The 21,279-nt window shown below is 43.1% G+C and overlaps 1 long non-coding RNA gene across 1 annotated transcript in view; it reads left to right on the forward strand.

Moving 5' to 3' along the window:
* LOC129527975 (uncharacterized) overlaps positions 1–21,279 on the forward strand; it is a 269,859-nt gene that overhangs the window by 77,606 nt on the left and 170,974 nt on the right. The window contains exons 3-4 of the long non-coding RNA XR_010131755.1: positions 4,107–4,401; positions 5,644–5,730. This is a non-coding gene — a long non-coding RNA (uncharacterized lncRNA). The remainder of the gene's footprint in view (positions 1–4,106; positions 4,402–5,643; positions 5,731–21,279) is intronic.

Genomic DNA, 21,279 nt, shown 5'->3' on the forward strand with positions numbered 1-21,279 from the left:
ACTAATGATAGTAACCAGTGTTATTAGTTCTTTGTGCAAATGTGTGTGGAGCACGTTTAGGAGGTAGAAGTGGGTTGTGTGGAACAGAAATACGGACGCCCACATTTTAGTCGGGAGAGGCTGATGCATGGAGAGGAGATCCTGAGATTGGCAAAGGGAGAGTGGGCCTGAGAGAGGCCCAGGAATCCTTGGACTGGAGTATACCAGGACCAACGCTCTGGGGCTGTGTGGGGCGGGACAGAGGAGAGGGTAGGCTGGAGCCAGAGAAGGTGTGAGGATGTGTTTGAGTTGGCAAGTGGGTGTGGGAGTGGGTATGAGTGTATGTGGGAATGTGTCAGTGTGTGAGAGGATGTGTGTGTGAGAGGATGTGTAAGTGTGAGTGGGTGTGTGTGTGAGCGGATGTGTGTGTGTGAGAGGATGTGTGTGTGAGAGGATGTGTGTGTGTGAGAGGATGTGTGTGAATGTGTGAGAGGATGTGTGTGAGTGAGAGGATGTGTGTGTGTTTGAGAGGATGTGTGTGAGAGGATGCATGAGTGTGTGAGAGGATGTGTGTGTGAGAAGATGTGTGTGTATGTGAGAGGATGTGTGTGTGAGAAGATGTGTGTGTGTGAGGATGTGTCTGTGAAAGGATGTGTGTGTGTGAGAGAGGAGGTATGTGTATGTGTATGAGAGGATGTGTGTGTATGAGGATGTGTGTGTGTGAGAGGATGTGTGTGTGAATGTGTGAGAGGGTGTGTGTGAGTGTGTGAAAGGATGTGTGTGTGAGAGGATGTATGTGTGTGAGAGAATGTATGAGTGTGTGTGTGAGAGGATGTATGTGTGTGAGAGAATGTATGAGTGTGTGTGAGAGGATGTGTGTGTGAGTGTTAGAGGATGTATGAATGTGTGTGAGAGGATGTATGTGTGTGAGGATGTGTGTGTGAGTGTGTGAGAGGATGTGTGTGAGGATGTGTGTCAGTGTGTGAGAGAATGTATGTGTGTGTGTGAGACAGAGGATGTGAGTGTGTGTGAGAGGATGTGAGTGTCAGTGTGTGAGAGGGTGTGTGTGTGAGAAGGTATGTGTGTGTGTGTGAGAGGATGTGTGTGTGAGAGAATGTGTGTGTAAGGATGTGTGTGAGAGAGAAGATGTGTGTGAGAAGATGTGTGTGAGTGTGTGAGAGGATGTATGAGTGTGTATGTGAGGATGTATGTGTGTGTGAGGATGTGTGTGTGAAAGGATGTGTGTGTGAAAAGATGTGTGAGTGTGTGAGAAGATGTGTGTGAGAGGATGTGTTTGTGAGTGTGTGGGAGGAGGTATGTGTATGTGTCAGAGAATGTGTGTATGAGAGGAGGTATGTGTATGTGTGTGAGAGGATGTGTGTGTGCGTGTGTGAGAGGATGTGTGTGTGTGCGTGTGTGAGGATGTGTGTGTGTGAGAGGATGTGTGTGTGAGAGGATGTATGAGAGTGCGTGAGAGGATGTATGTGACTGTGTGAGGATGTGTGTGTGTGTGAGATGGTGTGTGTAAGAGGATGTGTGTGAGAGAGAGGATGTGAGTGTGTGTGAGAGGATGTGAGTGTGAATGTGTGTGAGATATATGTGTGACTGCGTGAGAGGATGTGTGTGTGAGTTTTGTAGGATGTGTGAGTATGTGTGAATGTGAGAATGCATGCATGTTTGAGTTGTGAGAATCTATGAGTGTATGTTTGTGAATAATGGTGTACATGTTTGTCTAATCAAAGGAAATCTCATGTTTGAGACCACTAGTAAAGGATTTCTCCAAACTTTAGGATTCCTGGAATTTTAGCCAACAATATTCTCTGATATCAGCTTTACTGTGTTGGAGACACTTTCTCTGGAGCAGCTGCATAGAGCGGTGTTGGTGCAGAAATCTGGAGTCAGCTTGCTGAGAGGCCTTCTCTGTGTGAACCTGGGCAAATAACCTCTCTGTCCCTTAGTTCCTTGTCTCTGGAATGTGGATGACAAGAATAGTTCCTACCTTATAGGGTAGTTGTGAGGGTTAAATAAATGAGTTAATACACCTAAGGCATTTAGCATGTTGCCTGGCACATAGTAAGTGCTAAATAAATGTTAACTGTTATCAAAGTGTTGGGTAAAAGGAAACTTCATGCCCATTCTGGCTGTCATTTAAAAACTACTTAATGTTTGATTAAAATAGTCACATCAAAGGTCGAAATATATAACAAAGTGGAACGTTTCTTCTCACCTGTGTCCTCCATTCCTGCAGTTCTCACACCCCTATAAACATGTAACCACTGGAATTAGTTCTTTGGGCAAACTTTTAGAAATACTTTATGCTGTAATCCCAGCACTTTGGGAGGCCGAGGCGGGTGGATCACAAGGTCAGTAGATCGAGACCATCCCGGCTAACACGGTGAAACCCCGTCTCTACTAAAAATACAAAAAAAATTTAGCCGGGTGTGGTGGCGGGTGCCTGTAGTCCCAGCTACTTGGGAGGCTGAGGCAGGAGAATGGCATGAACCCGGGAGGTGGAGCTTGCAGTGAGCCAAGATCGCCCCACTGCACTCCAGCCCAGGTGACAGACAGAGCAAGACTCTGTTTAAAAAAAAAAAAAAAAAGTAAGAAATACTTTATGCATGTAGAAGCAAACACAAACATATCTCCTCCTTCTTACACAAATGACAGTATATTATGCATATAGTTTCTATACTTTTCCTTCACAAACATAACGATGTGGCGATCTTTCTATATTCTTACAGAATGAACTTCCTCACTATTTTTTTTAAAGCTGCATAGTATTCCGTTGTTTGGATCCACCATAACTCACCTACTCATTTTCTTTTGACGGACATTTAGGTTGTTTACAACGTCTTCCAAACTGTCTGACACGATGTTTTTACAGCCCAAATACTGGGCAGAGCCGTCTGCATGAAACATTTCGAGGAGATTATCCATGAACTATGGAAGAGCCGAAAAAAGTTCTTGTATCCTCTCTTTATCCCCGCTTTTTGCTGTAGTAAACTGTAATGAGTCCAGCCAAGAGGGTTTTATGGGATTTGGGCTTTGTACCATCAACATTCATTAAATAATACTGGAATTTGTTCCTGCCACGGATGAAAACTTAGCCAGTTGGTAATAACTTACACATTTGCTACCTGAAAAGGAGCAAACAGCCGGTAAGGGTGACTAACGTGGACAGTCCGGTCACCCTTCCCCAGCACGGTGTCCACTCACCAGCAGAGGGCTCTCTCCTTTTGGGAAAAATACAAATGTCTCCGGGAAAGGTTTTAAACTTCACAGCCGGGCACCGAGTGTGGTGTTTCTCTTCTCTGCAGTGGATTGGTGTGTCGCTCCCTTGAATATTTAGGGATTAGCTGAATACTGAATTTGTCTGTGTTTTGAGTGTGTTTATGTGTGGGGTGTTGTGGAGAGGAAGAGAGTCCAGCATTTCCCAGAGGTCTGAGGAGAAAGCCTGTGACTTGATCCAGAACCAGGGATTATAGTTTTTCCCTTCTTCAGGGTATGAGGTATCCTGGCCTTGTCCTATGTTTCAAGATTAGAAACCACACACATATATCCCAGTTTTCTGGGATATGCTTGTGAGATGATCGGGCCGTAAACCCCTGTTTATATGACCCCTGGTGACTGCTCTTTCAGGTTAGTGTTCCCAAAAAGTCAGGTGAAAATCTGTCTCATTACTTTCAAGGGGAAGAGGAAAAGCACTGACCACCCCCCTACCCCAACCTTTTTTTTTAAGGACAGAGTCTTACTCTGTCACCCAGGCTGGAGTGCAGGGGCGCCATCTCAGCTTACTGCAACCTCTACCTCAAACAATCCTCCCACCCCAGCCTCCTGAGAAGCTGGGACTACAGGCACATGCCACTATGCCTGGCTATTTTTGTATTTTCTGCGGAAGCGGGATTTCAATATGTTGCCCAGGTTAGTCTTGAACTCCTGGGCTCAAGCGATCCACCTGCCTCAGCCTCCCAGAGTGTTGAGATTACAGCTGTGAGGCACCATGCCCAGCCAGCAGTGCTGACATTAATTTAGCATTTCCTGAGGTAGTCTAGTGAGGTTAGGCCACTGAGTCCTACTTCTCTCCATTCTCATTGGGTTGATATTCCTGCCCTTTCCATCCCAAACAGTGCAGTTCAGGAAACCAGGCTGAAGAATGTGAAATACATCGCCCAAAGTCAGACACGGAGGAACGACTGCTTCGGAGCTAGCAAGTTCCTGAGCTGGAATTGCACCACTGGCCTGTAGAATCCAAACTGTTTTCTACCAGAACAACTCCTTCCCTGCAGGAAGCAGGGTGTGCACAGCTGAACCCTGGTCTGAGAAGGTTGAAGTCACTGACTCAGCCCCAGCAAGGAAGTTGCCCTTCGACTTCTGACCTCTGGCCCTGTTTGAAAACCAACTCAAATCGTTTTTCTTTTTCAGGTAAAGATAAAATGATGCCATGAATTTCTATTTTCTTTTATTCAGGGCACACCTAGGCTAATATTGAACAAACTTCAAGGAAATGGAAGACACAAGGGGTTTGAGAAACTGAATGTAGAGCCTGCCTCTTGGAAAATGGTCCATTCCCAGACCTGAGTCATTAGGGCAGGTGCACAGAGCACCTGCACACTGGGCGATTGCCCAGAGGTTCTCCAGTTAGAGGGAGTGGAAGGCCCCAAACTGGTAGTGTCACCCAGACCAAAGCTGGCCTTTCGGTCTTAATTTTTTTTTATGTTTTATTTTTTGAGATGGGGTCTCACTCTCTCTCCCAGGCTGGAGTGCAGTGGCACGATCACAGCTCACTGCAGACTTGACTTCCCCAGGTCAAGTGATCATTGCACCTCAGCCTCCTGAGTAGCTGGGACTACAGCACACAGCACTACACCCAGCTAATTTTTTTGTATTTTTTGTAGAGGCAGTATTTCACCATGTTATCCAAGCTGGTCTTGAACTCCTGGGCTCAAGCAATCCACTTGCCTCAGCATCTCAAAGTGTTAGGATTACAGGCATGAGCCACCATGCCCGGCCCCTGTCTTATTTTGATTAGAGAAAGAAGCAGCACAGAGCGAAGAGAAAGGGTGAGGCAGGCTCGTCAAATGAGCCCTACAGGTGCTTTTTAACGCCGTTCCTTGTAATTTTGCATAGACAGGGAGCAGACTACTGGGAACTCACTAGGTATTATATAACTAACTTAGATAACTCTTCATCTTGTAAAACTCAGAAACACCTGTTACACTGCTTTTAAAGTCAGTCGTACTAGGTTACCTCACAGGATTTTGAGAAATGGTTTTCTCTTGATTACTTCTTTTCCACTCACAATGTTACACACCTGTCAAGCATGTGGCAACAATGTTTGTTCAAATCTCTCTGGAGTTAGAATAAAATTATGTGCAAGTTTCTACTGAAAAAGAATTATTCAAGAAATGAATGTTTAAAAAAGCAGTTATGATTGATCCATTTCCAAAGTATTCACACTGATGGTGATATGATTTGAATTTGTATCCCCGCCCAAATCTCACGTTGAATTGGAGGAGGGGCTTGGTGGGAGGCAGTTGGATTATGGGGGTGGATTTCTCCCTTGCTGTTCTTGTAATAGTGAGTGAGTTATCAAGAGATCTGAGGGTTTAAAAGCGTGTGGAACTTCCCCTTTTCTCTCTCTTTCTCTCCTGTGACCATGTGAAGAAGCTGCTTGCCTCCGCTTCACCTTCCACCATGATTGTAAGTTTCCTGAGGCCTCCCAGTCATGCTTGCCGTTAAAACTGTGGAACTGTGAGTCAATTAAACCCCTTTTCTTCATAAATTACCCAAGCTCAGTTAGTTCTTTATAGCAGTGTGAGAATGGACCAATACAGATGCTTAGTTTATGGGTTCTCAAACTTAAGCGTGTGTCTTGAAACACAGATTGCTGGGTTCCATCTCCAGAGTTTCTGATTTTTAAAGTCTGAGGTGGGCCCTAAATTTTGCAGTTTAAACAAGTTTGCTGGGGGATGATGATGTTGCTGTTTCAGGGACCACACCTGGGAGTTACTACCTCAGTTACTGCAAGATTGTTAAACTCAAGATAGTAGAAGTATTGCTGTTTGTCCCTGCACTGCCTTTCCCTTAGCTGGTAGGAAAAGTTCGTAATTAAGACGGCGGGCTCTGAATGCAGACAGAATTGTGTTTGAGTTCTTCCTCCAACACTTCAACTACTGTGAGCTTGGCTACATTTATTTAAATTCTCAGAACATCAGTTTTCAGGCCTAAAGAAAAGAAATAGTGGCAACTAGTTCATAGGGTTGTGTGTCATGAGACCACATATATAATTGGCTTAGAGTCTGTTATATACTATATTGACATCTAGTATATATACAATAAGTGGTAGTTATTTCTAAGAGTTCTTGCATATCTTTGAAGCAGCTTATTAGGTTTATTAAAAAATAGACCAAAATTAAAAGAATTAAATGTAAGGCATGGTTACTTTTATTTTAATTTTTTTATTTTTTTATATTTAATTTTTAAATTTTTTTCTTTTCTTTTTTTTAAATTATACTTTATGTTCTAGGGTACATGCGAACAACGTGCAGGTTTGTTACATATGTATACACGCTCCATGTTGGTGTGCTGTGCCCATTAACTCGTCATTTACATTAGGTATATCTCCTAATGCTATCCCTTCCCCCTCCCCCCACCCCACGACAGGCCCCGGTGTGTGATATTCCCCTTCCTGTGTCCAAGTGTTCTCATTGTTCAGTTCCCACCTATGAGTGAGAACAAGGGCATGGTTACTTTTAAATAACTGGGGAGGTAGTATTATTTTTAAAATATTATTTAAAAAAACCCACTGATGAAGTACAGCTCTGGCGTGACCAATCATTACTATTACTCAGGTCAAAAGAAAGCCCAGAGCCTCTGAACACATCAATACTGAGGAGATGGGGGAACATTTTAGAAAGAAAGATTACATAGAGGCAGGGGTTGGTAGTTGTTTTTTTTTTTTAGACAGAGTTTCACTCTTGTTGCCCAGGCTGGAGTGCAATGGCATGATCTTGGCTCACCACAACCTCCGCCTTCTGGGTTCAAGCGATTCTCCTGCCTCAGCCTCCCGAGTAGCTGGGATTACAGGCATGTGCCACCACACCCAGCTAATTTTTTTGTATTTTTTAGTAGAGACGGGGTTTCTCCATGTTGGTCAGGCTAGCCTCGAACTCCCGACCTCAGGTGATCTGCCTGCCTTGGCCTCCCAAAGTGCTGGGATTACAGGTGTGAGTCACTGCGCCTGTTGAGTTGGTAGCTTTTAAATAATGAAACTCAAAACGTTCCCAGCTGTAGGAACAGGCAAGCCTGTTTTAAGTTTTAACAATTTGTCTTGAAATTCCCACCGCTTGTAAAATTGCATCCCTTCCTCTCCTGACAGTGTAATGGAAATTCCCATTCCTTCAGTTTAAGCCTGTGTGTCTCTAGAATGCAAATTGTATTCTCTAGGAGTAATAGCATAATAATCCAATAATACTAAGTCTTTCAGATTAGATTATATTAGCTTAGCTAGGTGTTACCTTGGAAAGTACAGTGCTTTGCTCTGAGGGAACAGGACACAGAAGAAGCTGACTTGGAGGAAAGGAAAGATCTGGGGTCTTGGGCTCAGGCGGCCTTTGGGCAACCAAGGGCACTGGGGGGCAGGAGAGAACTGCTAGTTAACGATTTCGCCAGCTACTTGTTCTGCCAGGGAGAGTTCAGCTAGGCTTTCCAGTTCCCTGCAACCTTTAGGTCTAACACAGTTTATTCTAAGGTTGTGCTCTCAAAACTGATTCTCTTTTGTGTTGAAACAGAGGAGGATGGTATTGGCTGACAGTTTTGGTAGCTTCAGTCATACCACCTTATCTTCAGGCCCCTCTCCCCATTTCAAGTTTGGAGAGCCACCCATTCTGAAAAAGAAAAAGAAAACCACTGTTCTAGTTGTTCGAGTTAAGCCAGGCCAAGCAGTTGGCGGCTTTTGGGGGGCATTTAGGCAGAAATAACCCACTGAGTTTTTCCCTCTTCTCCACTTCTAATGATGACTAAGTCACCTGAAGCAAACATTATACAAACCTTATCCTAATATCATGGGAAATCCTCAGACAACAGAAAGATAAGACTTACTGAGGAGCAAGATATGACTTTGTTTCATTTTAATAGCTTGTGCTGACTGGGAACCTTAAAACAAATTCCATGGAATGTTTTCAGTGATATTTTCCTGGCTAATCTATCAGACGGATTAGAGCACAAGGTTTGCTCCCTACTTTAACAGCCACACATAAAGTTTGCCTGACTCTGTGACAGAAGAGCTGTGCGTCCCACATCACGTTGTAAAGAGGGAAGCCCAAGTTTATTTTGCAGCCTCTTTCAGGTCCTCGGGAGTTGCTGCAGGCTGGTTATAACTTGCCAGGAGTCCTCATTTCTTTGCCAGCTTTTGGTGGCCAGGTGGCCTTCCATGCTGAACCTTAAGTAAACTAATGTCCACTTGCAATGCCTTGTGACAGAATGCTGCCAGATGACAAAGGACAGGGACAGGGCTGAGTTGGAGTCTGACTGGTCTGGTTTTAGGCATCAGCCCTCCCCTGTCCTCACTTGACAGATGGGAGGGCATGGAGGGAGGATCATCTCATGGCCTTTGTGCTTAGCTCACTCTGGGTCTGTGTTTGGAGGGTGACCAGTGTTGTGGCCTGTGGAGGGGACTTGGCAGAGGGGGAGAAGATGAAGAGGATATGCTGGGCCTATTCACAGAGGGGCTAAGCACTGCAAGGCTGTGTGCATATTATAAGACTATATTGGGCCAGGCATGGTGGCTCACACCTGTAATCCCAGCACTTTGGGAGGCTGAGGCAGGTGGATCACCTGAGGTCAGGAGTTTGAGACCAGCCTGGCCAACATGGTGAAACCCCATCTTTACTAAAAATACAAAAATTAGCCAGGCATGGTGGCACATGCCTGTAATTCCAGCTACTTGGGAGGCTGAGGCAGGAGAATTGCTTGAACCTGGGAGGCAGAGGTTGCAGTTAGCCGAGATCACGCCATTGCACTCCAGCCTGGGCCATAAGAGTGAAACTCTGTCTCAAAAAAAAAAAAAAGATTATATTAACATAAAATATAAATGTTCAGAAATAATACTAGAATTAGAGGATTAGAATATGAATCATTTAGTGGCTCCTGGTACTATTGCATTTACACATTTTTAAAATTGTATAACTTGAAGTTGTACAACATGATGCTTTGATACACATATACATAGTGAAGTGATTACTGCAGTTAAGCAAATTAACGTATCCCTTACCTCACAGGTACTTTTTTTGTGTAATAAGAGAACCTCAAATCTCTCTTAGGAAATTTCCAGTATATAATACAATATTATTAAGTATCGTCTTCATGATGTACATTAGACCTCTAGACTTATTTATGCTGCAGAACTACAACTTTGTACTCTTCATGTTACATCTCCTTATTTTTCCCAGCCCTGATAACCACTTTTCTGCTGTTTCTATACACTTGATGTCTTTTTTCAGTTTCCACATATAAGTGAGGACATGAAGTGCTTTTCTTTCTGCGTCTGGCTTGTTTCACTTAGTCTAATGTCATCTAGGTTCATCCATGTTTTTGCATATGGCGGCCTCTCTGGTACTGTTATATTCAGCTCCAAGAGTCCTCTGAGCACTTCTGGAAATAAGTTCCCCAAACCCAGGTCTATACAAAGAAGCCTCATGTTAGCTCCGGAAGGACACTGAACAGCGGGATTAGATTGGGGGTTAGGCCTAGTTGTCTACAAGGTTCTTGCCACCTCTAAGATTCTCTGAATTATTCCAGGCTTGTAAGATGAACCTTTCTAAGCACCTTTGCAGATAATTCTATAAATAACATTGCTTACAATTGCTATATCTCCATCTTGGAAACTGCTGTCTTGGTGCCTGAAGTTTCTGCAGAAATAAGCACGAATGGGCTCTGTTGGACAAATCTTTTAGAGAGACTGAAGGCAATTCGTTTGAAGTCTTCACGCACTGTTACTGGGTGTGACCCTTACATGCTAAGAAGGTTGGGCAGAATGTTATTGCTCTTGATTAATTCTCCCTCCAGGAGGAACCTTTTAATTTAAAGTATTTTGGTTCATGCTTGTCAGAAGAAACATGTTCTATAAATCTCGAAGAAGGAAAAGGTCACTGAAATGGCTTTCTATGTACTTCTTAGAATCAAGTCTTGCTAATGACATAGGTTGAAATTCATAAGGATTGGTGAAAGAAGGTTTTCAACAGAAACATTTTATTAACTGCAAAGAAGAGGATCACTCCAAGTCCAAATTCTTGCCTGTTACATTACCCTCCCTGGAGACCATCTACCTCGACATCAAAACTTCTTTCAAAAGTTTAAGAATAACAACAGCCACTCAGACTATATGCATTGTTACTATGACGTATATATATAGAGTCACAGTGAGGTGGATTTTATTGATTCAGTTTTGTGGATGGAGCTCGGAGAAGTATCTTGTCCAAGGTGTCCTAGCAAAGGAATCCAAAGTAGAGGACTTTTTTCCACTAATCTACGCTTTCTCTTATGTTCCTTTGGCTCTGGTCATTCTACTTCCTTCCACCATCTCTGGCTCTCACCAACATTAACCTAATCCTTTAGGCAAACTGCTTGCTGGCTACCATGATCCTCCTAGATTTCTGTTTTCAGACATTATAGCTTCCCCTTGCTATTGCAGGAGAAAAGCAACTTCTCCCCAGCTTTTTCGTGAACTTTCCTCTCTAGGACTTACTTTCCCTCTCTGTAAAAGGGGGCTAATGGCCAGGAATCATCTTGCCTGTTATCCTCTCTCTTCCACCTCAGTCGGATGGCCCTCTCACCAGGCTCTGTGAGCCCAGCCTCTGATATGCTTCAAGAGCAGGCGATGCTCTGGGCAGGAAGGACATAGAGCCCAGGGCTCAGGAAGCATTCATTCCTTATTCCTAAATGCTTATCTAGATGCTCTTATTGTTGCTGCCTGTAACTTACGGCTCAGTTATTCCCGGCCAGTGCCCCCAACCTTCTGTTGCTTTCTTTCTCCTAGTCCCTAAATCTCATCTGCACCACTTAGCAGATATGTGACCTTGGGCAAATAGCATAACTTCTTTGGGCCTCAGTCTTCTCATCTGTAATATAAAATAGGTTGATTATATCTGTCTTGCAGAGATTAGTTGTGTAGACTTAATGAGTTAGTATTTTATAGAAAAACACCTGACACATAGTACAAATAGTAAAATGGATGCATAGTCCATTTTCATTTCCATTTTTCTTGATTTTGGCCGTAGGAACAATAATCTTTAAACAGTAAATAATCACTAGATCATCTTTTAAACTCAGTCTACCCAATTAGACCCTCAAGCCTCTTCATGTTTCTGTCTCCATGTGCTAATATGCATTTTGACTCCATAGGGACCCTGGTCCCAAACCCTCACTGCTTTTGATGCTAGTGGTTTTGGGGCCTGCTCCCTCTTCCTGCTACACCCTGTCTTGCTTTTCAGTGTCTCTGAGGCTTACCTCCATATCATTTGTCTATGTCCTTCTCGCTACTATAGCCAGGTGCTGACTATAATAATACCTGCTTTGCATACCTCAGGGATTATTGTGAGGATCAAAGGGGATGATTAACATGTTGTAAGTGCTTTGAGAAGGAAGATGAGCTGCGTCACATGGGTTATTATGATGATTATAACTCCTGGACTATCTTCAGATGACTAAAAATATCCACCTAGTGTGGACCTTTTCAGCATATTCTTATCTCTCTTGGACTTCCCTGCACTGGCTGAGAAGCCTGACAGTTTAAAGCAACTGAAGAACTTGCTGGTAGACAGCAGTGTTGGGGGTAGAGAATGCCTGGGTAATGAGTTATCTTCTTTAGGGCCCCAGCGGGAAATGTGGTACCCTGGAAAGCGTTAATTTACCTCACTTGAGTGAATGCTTTAGACCCAGCAAGCATTTCATTTGCCCAGGCAGCCCATTGTGATGATGACATTAAATAATCATTATCATTACGTGGAAATTCTGTCACCTTGGGGATTTAGGAAGTGTTTCTCAAGCCATTTATACATAAGCAACCAAAATGAGCAGAATGTTCATCTAGAAGAAAGTATTTGTGAAGAAAACATTTGTTTGTAATTGTCAGCATTTGGCAAAAGCAGAGAATGAAAGAATGAAATGAACCACAGCTTTGGATTCCTTCCAGCGTTTTTTTTCCAATCCCAAATTGTCAGACTAGGGAGGGAAGTCTTCCTGTCATGGACCCTGAGCTCTGGGGAGGAGAGTAAGAGACTTCAACTTCCTTACCCTCTCCATCCAGGAAGTCATTTCCAAGGGAGCTGTCTCTAGGGAAAAGCAAGAGCCCGTTGGCTAATATTTATTTATAGTCGTATACCCTGTAAACTTGTCTTCTTTTAAAAATTAAGAGCAAAAAAGTAGTTTTGGTTCTTGTTTGTTTGGACCACCTCCAGACAGTCATATCTGTTTTCTTTATTTCTGTGCTAGTTGCTCAACATTGTAGGTCTTGATTGAATTGGTTTTATTCCTAGGTCCTCCCTTATTATTAATGTTCTTATTATTGGTTAGTTCTTCTATGTTTGCAGTGTCCTTGACAATCTTTTTTTATTAGCTGCTCTTTATAACAACTCAGTGAGGTGGATCAACCTTACTGAATATTTATCCAACAAATTGTCCAACATTTTCTTTTGTTGGCTTTGGTTAGGATTTATTGCAATCTTTTTTCTTTTTCTTTCTGATAGTCATCCTTCTGCAAGAAACGTGTTTCATGCTCTTTCTTGCAGGGTTACATGAGCCAGGAGCTTGTGTCATCTGCTTTCAATTCATGTTTAGTTTCTTCCTCCTCTTCCTGGCTTTCTCACCCTCCTCAAAGTTATCGTTGTTTCTCCTGGTCAGGCAAATGGCCCTCAACTAATCTAAGGCAGGTTTGAGCAGAGGGCTTCGTTTTTGATTTCTTGGCATTTGGGTGCATCTCTAAGTGACCACAGGCTGTCAGCAATTCAGCACATGGTTTGTTACCAAATAGGCCATTGCTGCTAACATTTTGTGGCTATTGTTGCTGTGGCTGGATGGATATTAGCTCTATGGTGAACCACTGGAATGTATGAAGAGAGAGGTCTCAGGGATGGTTGAGAATTTGTACTGTAGCAAGAAAGGATACCGATTCTGATCACCCAATAAATATCCCTGTCTTCTGAAACCCACTGTCATCATCACCTTTATCACCAGCAGCCCTTCCCCCACAATAGTGGCTACCCTTAGCCTTGCCACCACCATCAAAACCATTTTATTATGTTTCTATCTATGCATGTGTACTTAGACATCCTTGTAGCCTAGACACTTATAAGTAAATTGGACCCGCAATACGATTTTGAACTTTGAATTCTTAATATGTCTATTTTCCTTCTTCTGCCTACCACTATACTTTCATATTTCTCAACTGCACTTTTATCTTATTGTAATCATTGTTGACTTGTTTTTCTCATCCACTTGACTCTGGACTTCCTGAGGGTACAGAATGTACCTTATTCTTTATATGTCAAGTACTGTGCTGGACACCAGGGATATCCATGGGGGGAGGTGTCAAAAAGTGTTTGTTGAATGAATATTTAATGGTCTTTTTAATTAAATGAAAAATGCTCTGTAAACCATAAAAATGTTTTATCAACCAGTAAGGATGGTACAAATACAACTTCTTTATTTAATTATAATTGCATTACTTTGTCTTTACAGCAATGAAAAATAGATTTAAATCCTATGAGACTGGACAAATACCTGATCTATCAATTTTATAGAACAAGAATGATGGCAATTAGACTGAATCTGGAAGAGGTTAAAAAGATCAGCCATGGTTTTTTTTGACTCGTTTTTGATGTCTTGCCTGGACACCTGTGGGGATTGAGAGAGCCTGGCAATGGCTAGGAGAATAGCCTCCAAGTATCTCTAAAATTCACTAAAAAAATTCTCAGCCAGGTGCAGGGGCTCACACTTGTAATCCCAGCACTTCGGGAGGCTGAGATGGGAGGATCGCTGGAGCTTAGGAGTTCGAGACTAGCCTGGGCAACATAGTGAGACCTCATCACTACAAAAAAATAAAAATAAAAAATTAGCCTGGTGTGGCGGCATGCCTGTAGTTCCAGCTACTTGGGAGGCTGAGGTGGGAGGATCATGTGAGCTCAGGAAGTCAAGGCTGCAATAAGTTGTGATTGTGCCACTACACTCCAGCCTGGGTGACTGAGTGAGACTCTGTTTGGGTAAAAAAAAAAAAAAATCTCAGCTGCATAAGTGGGTATTTTAGAAAATGTCTTTTTTTTTTTGTTTTTTTGAGACGGAGTCTCGTTCTGTCACCCAGGCTGGAGTGCAGTGGCGCGATCTCTGCTCACTGCAAGCTCCGCCTCCTGGATTCATGCCATTCTCCTGCCTCAGCCTCTCGAGTAGCTGAGACTACAGGCACCCGCCATCACGCCCAGCTAATTTTTTGTATTTTTAGTAGAGACGGGGTGTCACCACGTTAGCCAGGATGGTCTCGATCTCCTGACCCTGTGATCCACCCGCCTCGGCCTCCCAAAGTGCTGGGATTACAGGCGTGAGCCACCGCGCCCGGGCCTAGAAAATGTCTTAGTGAGGTGGTATTTAATGAGTTCTGGATGTAGATGGTTCTGGAAAGCTATGTATTGTGCTGTGTTGTACCAGATTTAAACCATTGGAACAGGAGTTGCCAAAGTAATCCAATGTAGTTAGCAGTTTGAAAATAGCTCAATGCTCTGGAACTCTCTCTACTATCCTTGCCCTTTGAAACTTAGAGGCTGTGAAGAAGGGAAAAAAGTGGGTTCCTTTATTTTCTCTCTCCATCTACTTTCTCATGGTATGCTGCTCCAAAACAGTGGAGTGGTTATTTCTGCAGAATAAACATTACAATTAGTGATTGAAGAATAAGTTTTACTTACGAGTCTGGCACATTTCTGGTAATTAATAAATACTGACTGAGTGAATAAGTGAATGAAGTTAGCCTCATTATCCCAGCTGTTCAAAAAAATTTAACACTTGCACATAAAAAAGGCCCAGGAATAACTTTACTGGCTTTTACCCAAGGGTACCCAAGGATCAATTGGCAACAGGGGAAGAGCTTTGAGTTTGAGCCAAGTTCACTTACAAGAAGCAGCTTTTGATAAAAACTCAGTTCTGTTATCAACATTCCTTCAACTTTTTCAGCAGCCCTGGCAAACTCTTTTTGAAAAGCAAATACACTGTAGGCAGAAGCTAAACTGGAAAGTCAGAAGGCAGGTCCCATCCCCAGTTGGGCAGCAGGAAATCCCAAATCAATGCTCCAGTCCATTTTGCAGGGGATGGGTTTATAGAAGACCGACAGTACTTCTGAGTCTATGCATAGAGACACTAGACTGATTGCTGGACGTCAACAGAAAATCAGTGTACTAGAATTTACTTGTGTTAAATGAGGTTGCCAGGAGGTTGCACTACAGGATTCAGGCTTTTCATGAGTTATTCTTGTTACTGGTCACTGTTAGAACTTAACTTTCGGATTTAGTTATTCTCTTAAATTGTAGCTTAAAAGCCAGAGGGCCATTTTCCTTCCTTACTGTCTGCTTTTCTGTTCCTCATTTTTATTTTATTTTATTACCATTGATGCAGGTTTCTTTTCTGTATGTGCCATTCTCTCTGTTTGGCAGGAGCTGGCCATCAGAAGATTTTTTTCATCTGCTTAGTTCTTTGGGTGCTGAAGATTTAGCTAATTGGGAATTGAATGGAAGAAAGACTCAAGCAGGGGAATGTGTGCATGAAATGGATTTTTTGTTCCTCCGAGGATTTGTCGTAAGCAGACATAAAGTGTCTTTCTCACTCAGACTACCTCCAAGCGTTTTCACAAATCAATTAGCCACTGGCAGGGCAGAGCGAGTGGAGGCAGAATGAGGCTTGTCTTGACAGGCAGAGGCTCTGGCTGCTCTCTCTCTCAGGCATGCTGTCCTTGATCAGTAGATAACCACGGTGACACTTCACCCCCCTGGCAACTGTTTCCATTACAATCAGAACTTCAGAGCAAGGGCACAGCTTTCAGGGTTTCACTCCACTCCATTAATAAACAAACACCCACAAAGAAGGATTGGGGAGGAGGGAGGTTGGCCATCCCTTTGAGACACGAAGCCAAGAAAAGGAAACAAAAAGAAATCAATCTTTTATTTGCTCACTTTGACTCCAGAATACTTATGTATTCTCTGGATGGTTCTGTCGTTGACTAATGTGGAACCTGAGAGTTTCTCTCGTTCATTAGACGGGACCAGTGAAGCACAGCAAAGGATTCTTAACTCTGAGGGGATGAGGCTCTCCACAGGAGCCCTTCCAAGCTCACAAAATAGGTGTGACATGCCTCCTGCCAGTTCCCCAGCAGGCAAAGCCTCCAGCATACTATGCCTTAGGGGCCTGTGAGGTACAGACTGGGGAAGAATCTGGAGAACACCTAAAAATGCGTCCAACTGGGCTGTCAGAGAAATTCTCTGATAGTCACTCTGCAGGAACAAGTGGAGGTTCTAAAATACACACATCATTCTGGGAACACGTTTTGAACTCTGAGTTCCCAGCCTGTCAATGATAGGGCTAGAGGGGAGGGGTGGAGGTCAGAGGATGGGATAAAAGGGTGACCACTGCAGTAGGTTCAAGAGGGTGAGGGTGAGCCCTGTCCTTCAGGAAGCTTGCAGCCGTTCAGACTACTCAGGGAGCCTAGAGTTTGGAGAGAAAAGTGTTTCTTATGTAATAGCTGGGAGCTCTTATCTCATTCTTGAGAACAAGCTGGGGGGTAGGTGGCAACTATTTTGGTCTTCTATTTCACAGTTGGCAGAGCTGAGGTACAGGGAAAGGAATTGGTGTGTCTTAGCCCACTTAGCCAGATGTGCATGTGAAGAGAGTTCCTTTAATGCCTCTCCGCAGTTCCTGGAGGAATGTCCCCATCCTCCATCAATGCCATTTACAACTCCTACTCCAAGCCCCATGGCTGCCTCATGGACAGTGGGAATTTACAGCATCACTGAGGTTACCTGAGAGACTTGGAATCCATAGACTTGACCTTGAATTCTGGCTCTTCTACTTATTAGCTCTGTGGTCTTGGGCAAGTTACTTAATCTCTCTGCAGCCTCAATTTGCTCCTCTTTAGAATGAGGATGACAATAGCTACAGCAGAGGTCATTACGAGAATTAAAAGTGTTGGAAAGCACTTAACCCAGTGCCTTGTATAACTCAGTAAATGTTAGTTGGATCTGAATTTAATGAAGAAATAAAATGAGCCCAGATTTCCTTCTCTGACTTCTTTTGAGCTGAGGAAAGAGCACGTTCCAGCATACTGACTGCTCACAGATTTCTCCATACCTGTGATTCTCAAAGTGTGGGTGCTGGCCCACCCAGTATCAGGCACCTGGGAACCTGTGAGAAATGTGAATTCTTAGGCCCCATCCTAGACTTAGTGGGTGGTGAAGGGTAGCAATCTATGCTTCAAAAAGTCCTCTAGAAATCAAACACTGCATGTTCTCACTTATAAGTGGGAACTGAATAATGAGAACACATGGACATATGGAGGGGGAACACACACTGGAGCCTGTTGGAGTCAAGGGTGAGGCAGGGAGAGCATCAGGAAGAATAGCTAATGGATGCTGGCCTTCATACCTAGGTGATGGGATGATCTGCAGCAAACCACGATGACACGTGTTACCTACATAACAAATCTGTACATCCTGCACATGTACCCTTGAACTTAGAGGTTGAAGGAAAAAAAGAGTCCTCCAGGTGATTCTGATCCACACTCAAGTTTGAGACTCATTGTCCTAAATATTAACTTCAAAGTGGCATGAACAAAACAACTATGGAAACGTCAGTCATAATTATTGTAAAATGTGGCTGCTACAGCTCTTTATTTGACAGCTTGGTCTTAGGCATATATTGGTGGTACATCTACATCTGCATGTCTTTGTGGATTTGACGAGAGAAGCGAAAAGAGTATTTGCTAAAGCTGACCAGCGCTCTGAATTTTTAAGACATCCTGCATTTCCTCCTGCAGGGGATAGAATTGGCAAAAGAATATTGTGGGTCTACATGAGCATGCAGCTGATAGAAGAAACTGTCAAATGCAATCTAAAAGAACACAGTCCTTGTAATGTAAGGGTGTGCAGAGACAGAACACATCTTGAACTAAAACACTAAGGGAGGTATGTGCTTAGACATATATACTCTGGGAGAAGCTGCTAAATTTATTAGATATTCAGAAGGATGCTTAGGGTGTTGACAAGGATTGAAATGATTTTGAAACTACTTTGAAAGCTGAATATGCACTGTAAAGTTTGGATATTTTAGAATTGTAGAGAAGATCAACTTTTCATCTTTTCAATAGGTGGTAGGAGGTTGTGTCTCATGACTGATTCCTCATTTATACCATGTACTTCTTCACAGGGGGTTCTGGAGATCCTCTTAGCAACAATATTTACTATTTCCTCCTCCATTTGTGCCTTGATTCTGCACCTTTTCCACCACTTTTATTCCTCTCTGGAAAAGTTTGGAACCACCTCCTGCCACCTGCATTTTCCCGGGGGGAAGCATTGGTCTAGTTGCCTTACCAGAACCTGACAGCATAGAATATTTAAGTCCAGAAAGATTTCTTATTGGTCTGTAATTCAACACTCTCATTTTTACTGATGACAAAATTGAAGCCCAGAGATGGAGTCTCCTGATTCCAGGTTTGATGCTCTTAAATTATTCTCTAAGTGTCTTCACAGAGTCTGCATGCTTAGTAATCACAGGGTATGGCAGGGAAAGGGGGAGGCATGGATTAAGACGCCTTCCCTTCACCCCTAGTTTTTCAGATGTAATACCTGTTAAAAGAGATCAGTCTATATGTGGGTCAGTATTGTAATTTTCCACTTTCATTTAAATAAGTGAGGAATGTGGTATTTGGCCCATTTTAAATTATGGACACTGGGGAATTGGTGTAAGTCAAAACAGAAAAAGTCCCAAATAGCTTCTAGTTTATCTTTTTGATGAAGAGCTCATTATTGGCAAACCATTAACTTTTAATTGCTGCCAAAGTCATGCTGTTCACTTACATGGGGAAGAGTGGGTGGGACCCAGTCCTTGACATCATATTATTTCTCATAGCACTTGAATTTCTAGAGAAAATCACTATTTTCTCCCTATATGATAGCTTTAAAGTAGGAACAAAATGTTCCTCTTTGGCTTTGGAACTAGGAATATCAGATGGTTGCTTAATATTCCTTAAATTTTGCTTGACATTCTTCATGCTGACATTCTGAAGTGCCTAGACAATAAGTCAGATGATTTCTTAGATGTTCAGGGAACAGCGCATACAGCGCCAGTACGCAATTTTTCAGGATAATGGGAGAAAACCTTGGCTTAGATTACTTCAAACCAGGCAGATCATCAGAATAAACAAAGTTGTGTGTGTGTGTGCCCGTGTGTGTGCATATGTGTTTCAGCTTCATTTTCTTTCTGACTCCATAAGGGACTACTCTGTGGTAAGGGCATACTTGAATATTCACTGTGTATTAATAATATTTTAAACTGTACATACATTAGTTGACTTTATTGTGTGCTGATACTTGCACTATGCCTTTATTATCTCATTTACTGCTCAAACTCTCTATGGAAAGAATTTTATCCCATTTTATAACCTTGGCAATGTTAAGTAATTTGCCACAGGTCACACAGGAATTAAGTGGGAAAGTCAGGATTTGAACCCAGATTGCCTGAAAGAAAAGGGAAGGGAGGCTTCAGGAGGGGATGGCTGAAAGGAAGGAGGTCAGGAGACACTTGGGGTTTGCCTGTATGAGAGAGGTCTGGGACAACTACTTAACCTTAAACAATATGGCATTTTGGAATGAATGACATCTCCACTCTTGTGCTGCTACCCTCCCTCCAACCTTTCTCTACACAGCAGTAACAGTCATCTTACATGTATATTAGAAAGTGTTGTGCCTGCTTTGACACCCTTCAGTTGCTTCCCATTGCACTTAGAATACAATTCAAAGTCCTTACCTTTGTCTACAAGGCTGCTACAAGACGGCCGATGTCCCGCCCATATTCCTTTTAGGACTCGTTGTATTTGAATACTCGGCAGCTTTCTGCTGTGACCACCCAAAACTCCCCACCTGAGGTTTTCTGGCTAGTAGCAGACAAAAAGTGTCTGGGAGTTAACGCCCCAGGAGCAGATCTCAATCAGTGATGGACAAGAATAGGTGGATAAATACCCCCACTGTCTTGCCGCTCAGGTGGTAGAACTCTGAGGTGTGCTTGGTGTAGTCTCCAGCAGTCTCCCATGGGAGTGAGTGAGACCCAGCTGCCCACAGAGGTAAACTGCTTGCTAGCACACCTTGTATTGCCTTTCATCCCACCCAGCCTCACTTTCCTGTGCCTTTTCTGTACTTCCTCCAAAATATACTACTTGTGTTCAAATCCTTGTGCATGGTCTGATTCAGGGAACCAAACATAAGCCAAAGGTCTGGTCTGGTCTGGTCTGGGCTGCCCACCTCTCCAGCTCATCTAGAGCCACTGTACCCCACAGACTGCTTTCTAGCTGCACTGCTCTTCTTTATGCTTCTAAACATTCTAGGCTGCTTTGTACGTCATGCTTTTCCTTTTGCCTGAATGTTCTGTTCCTATACTTCCCAGGCCCGACTCCTTATCAGTTTGTTTGCAGCTTAAATGCTGCCTCCTCCAGAGACCTTCCCTTATACCCTGTAAAAGAGAGCATGGTTTTGGAGGAGGGAATCAGGCTCCCCTTACTTTGGTCCTAAACAGAGCAGCGTGGATGGTGGAGTGACAGCTGCCTCCTGCCTTCCCCTTTGGCCTCCTGCTTTCTCCATATCTCCTGCCCATGCTGGGTCAGGTTGGGCCCATTCGCTGTGCAGTTGGGACTACTACTGAGTGCTCCCAGGTTTAAGAATAAAGCTTAAAATAGGAAAGAGTGATGTCAGGGCTGAGGGGAGAGACATGGAGGCCGGGTACTCAGAAGGTCTGACACACATCAGAGAAAGCCTTGAAATTAAGGAGATATCCTCTAAATCCAATTCTCAGTATCTTCTGAGGTCCATTCAACAAATGTCCTTAAAATCCTATATTGATTTCTATCATGATTCTTTGTAAGGGGTATTCTTCCATTTGTTTAAAGTTGGCTTTTGTTGTTATTGTTGCCTAAGAGAAATGAAGAAGAAATTACAGGGCTTCTTGTACCTGTGTGTTCTATTCTCTTATCAAATAGGCAGTAAAGGTATGTTTTTATTTAGTTGT

Source organism: Gorilla gorilla, chromosome 19, assembly GCF_029281585.2.
Source record: "Gorilla gorilla gorilla isolate KB3781 chromosome 19, NHGRI_mGorGor1-v2.1_pri, whole genome shotgun sequence".
Lineage (NCBI taxonomy): Eukaryota > Metazoa > Chordata > Mammalia > Primates > Hominidae > Gorilla > Gorilla gorilla.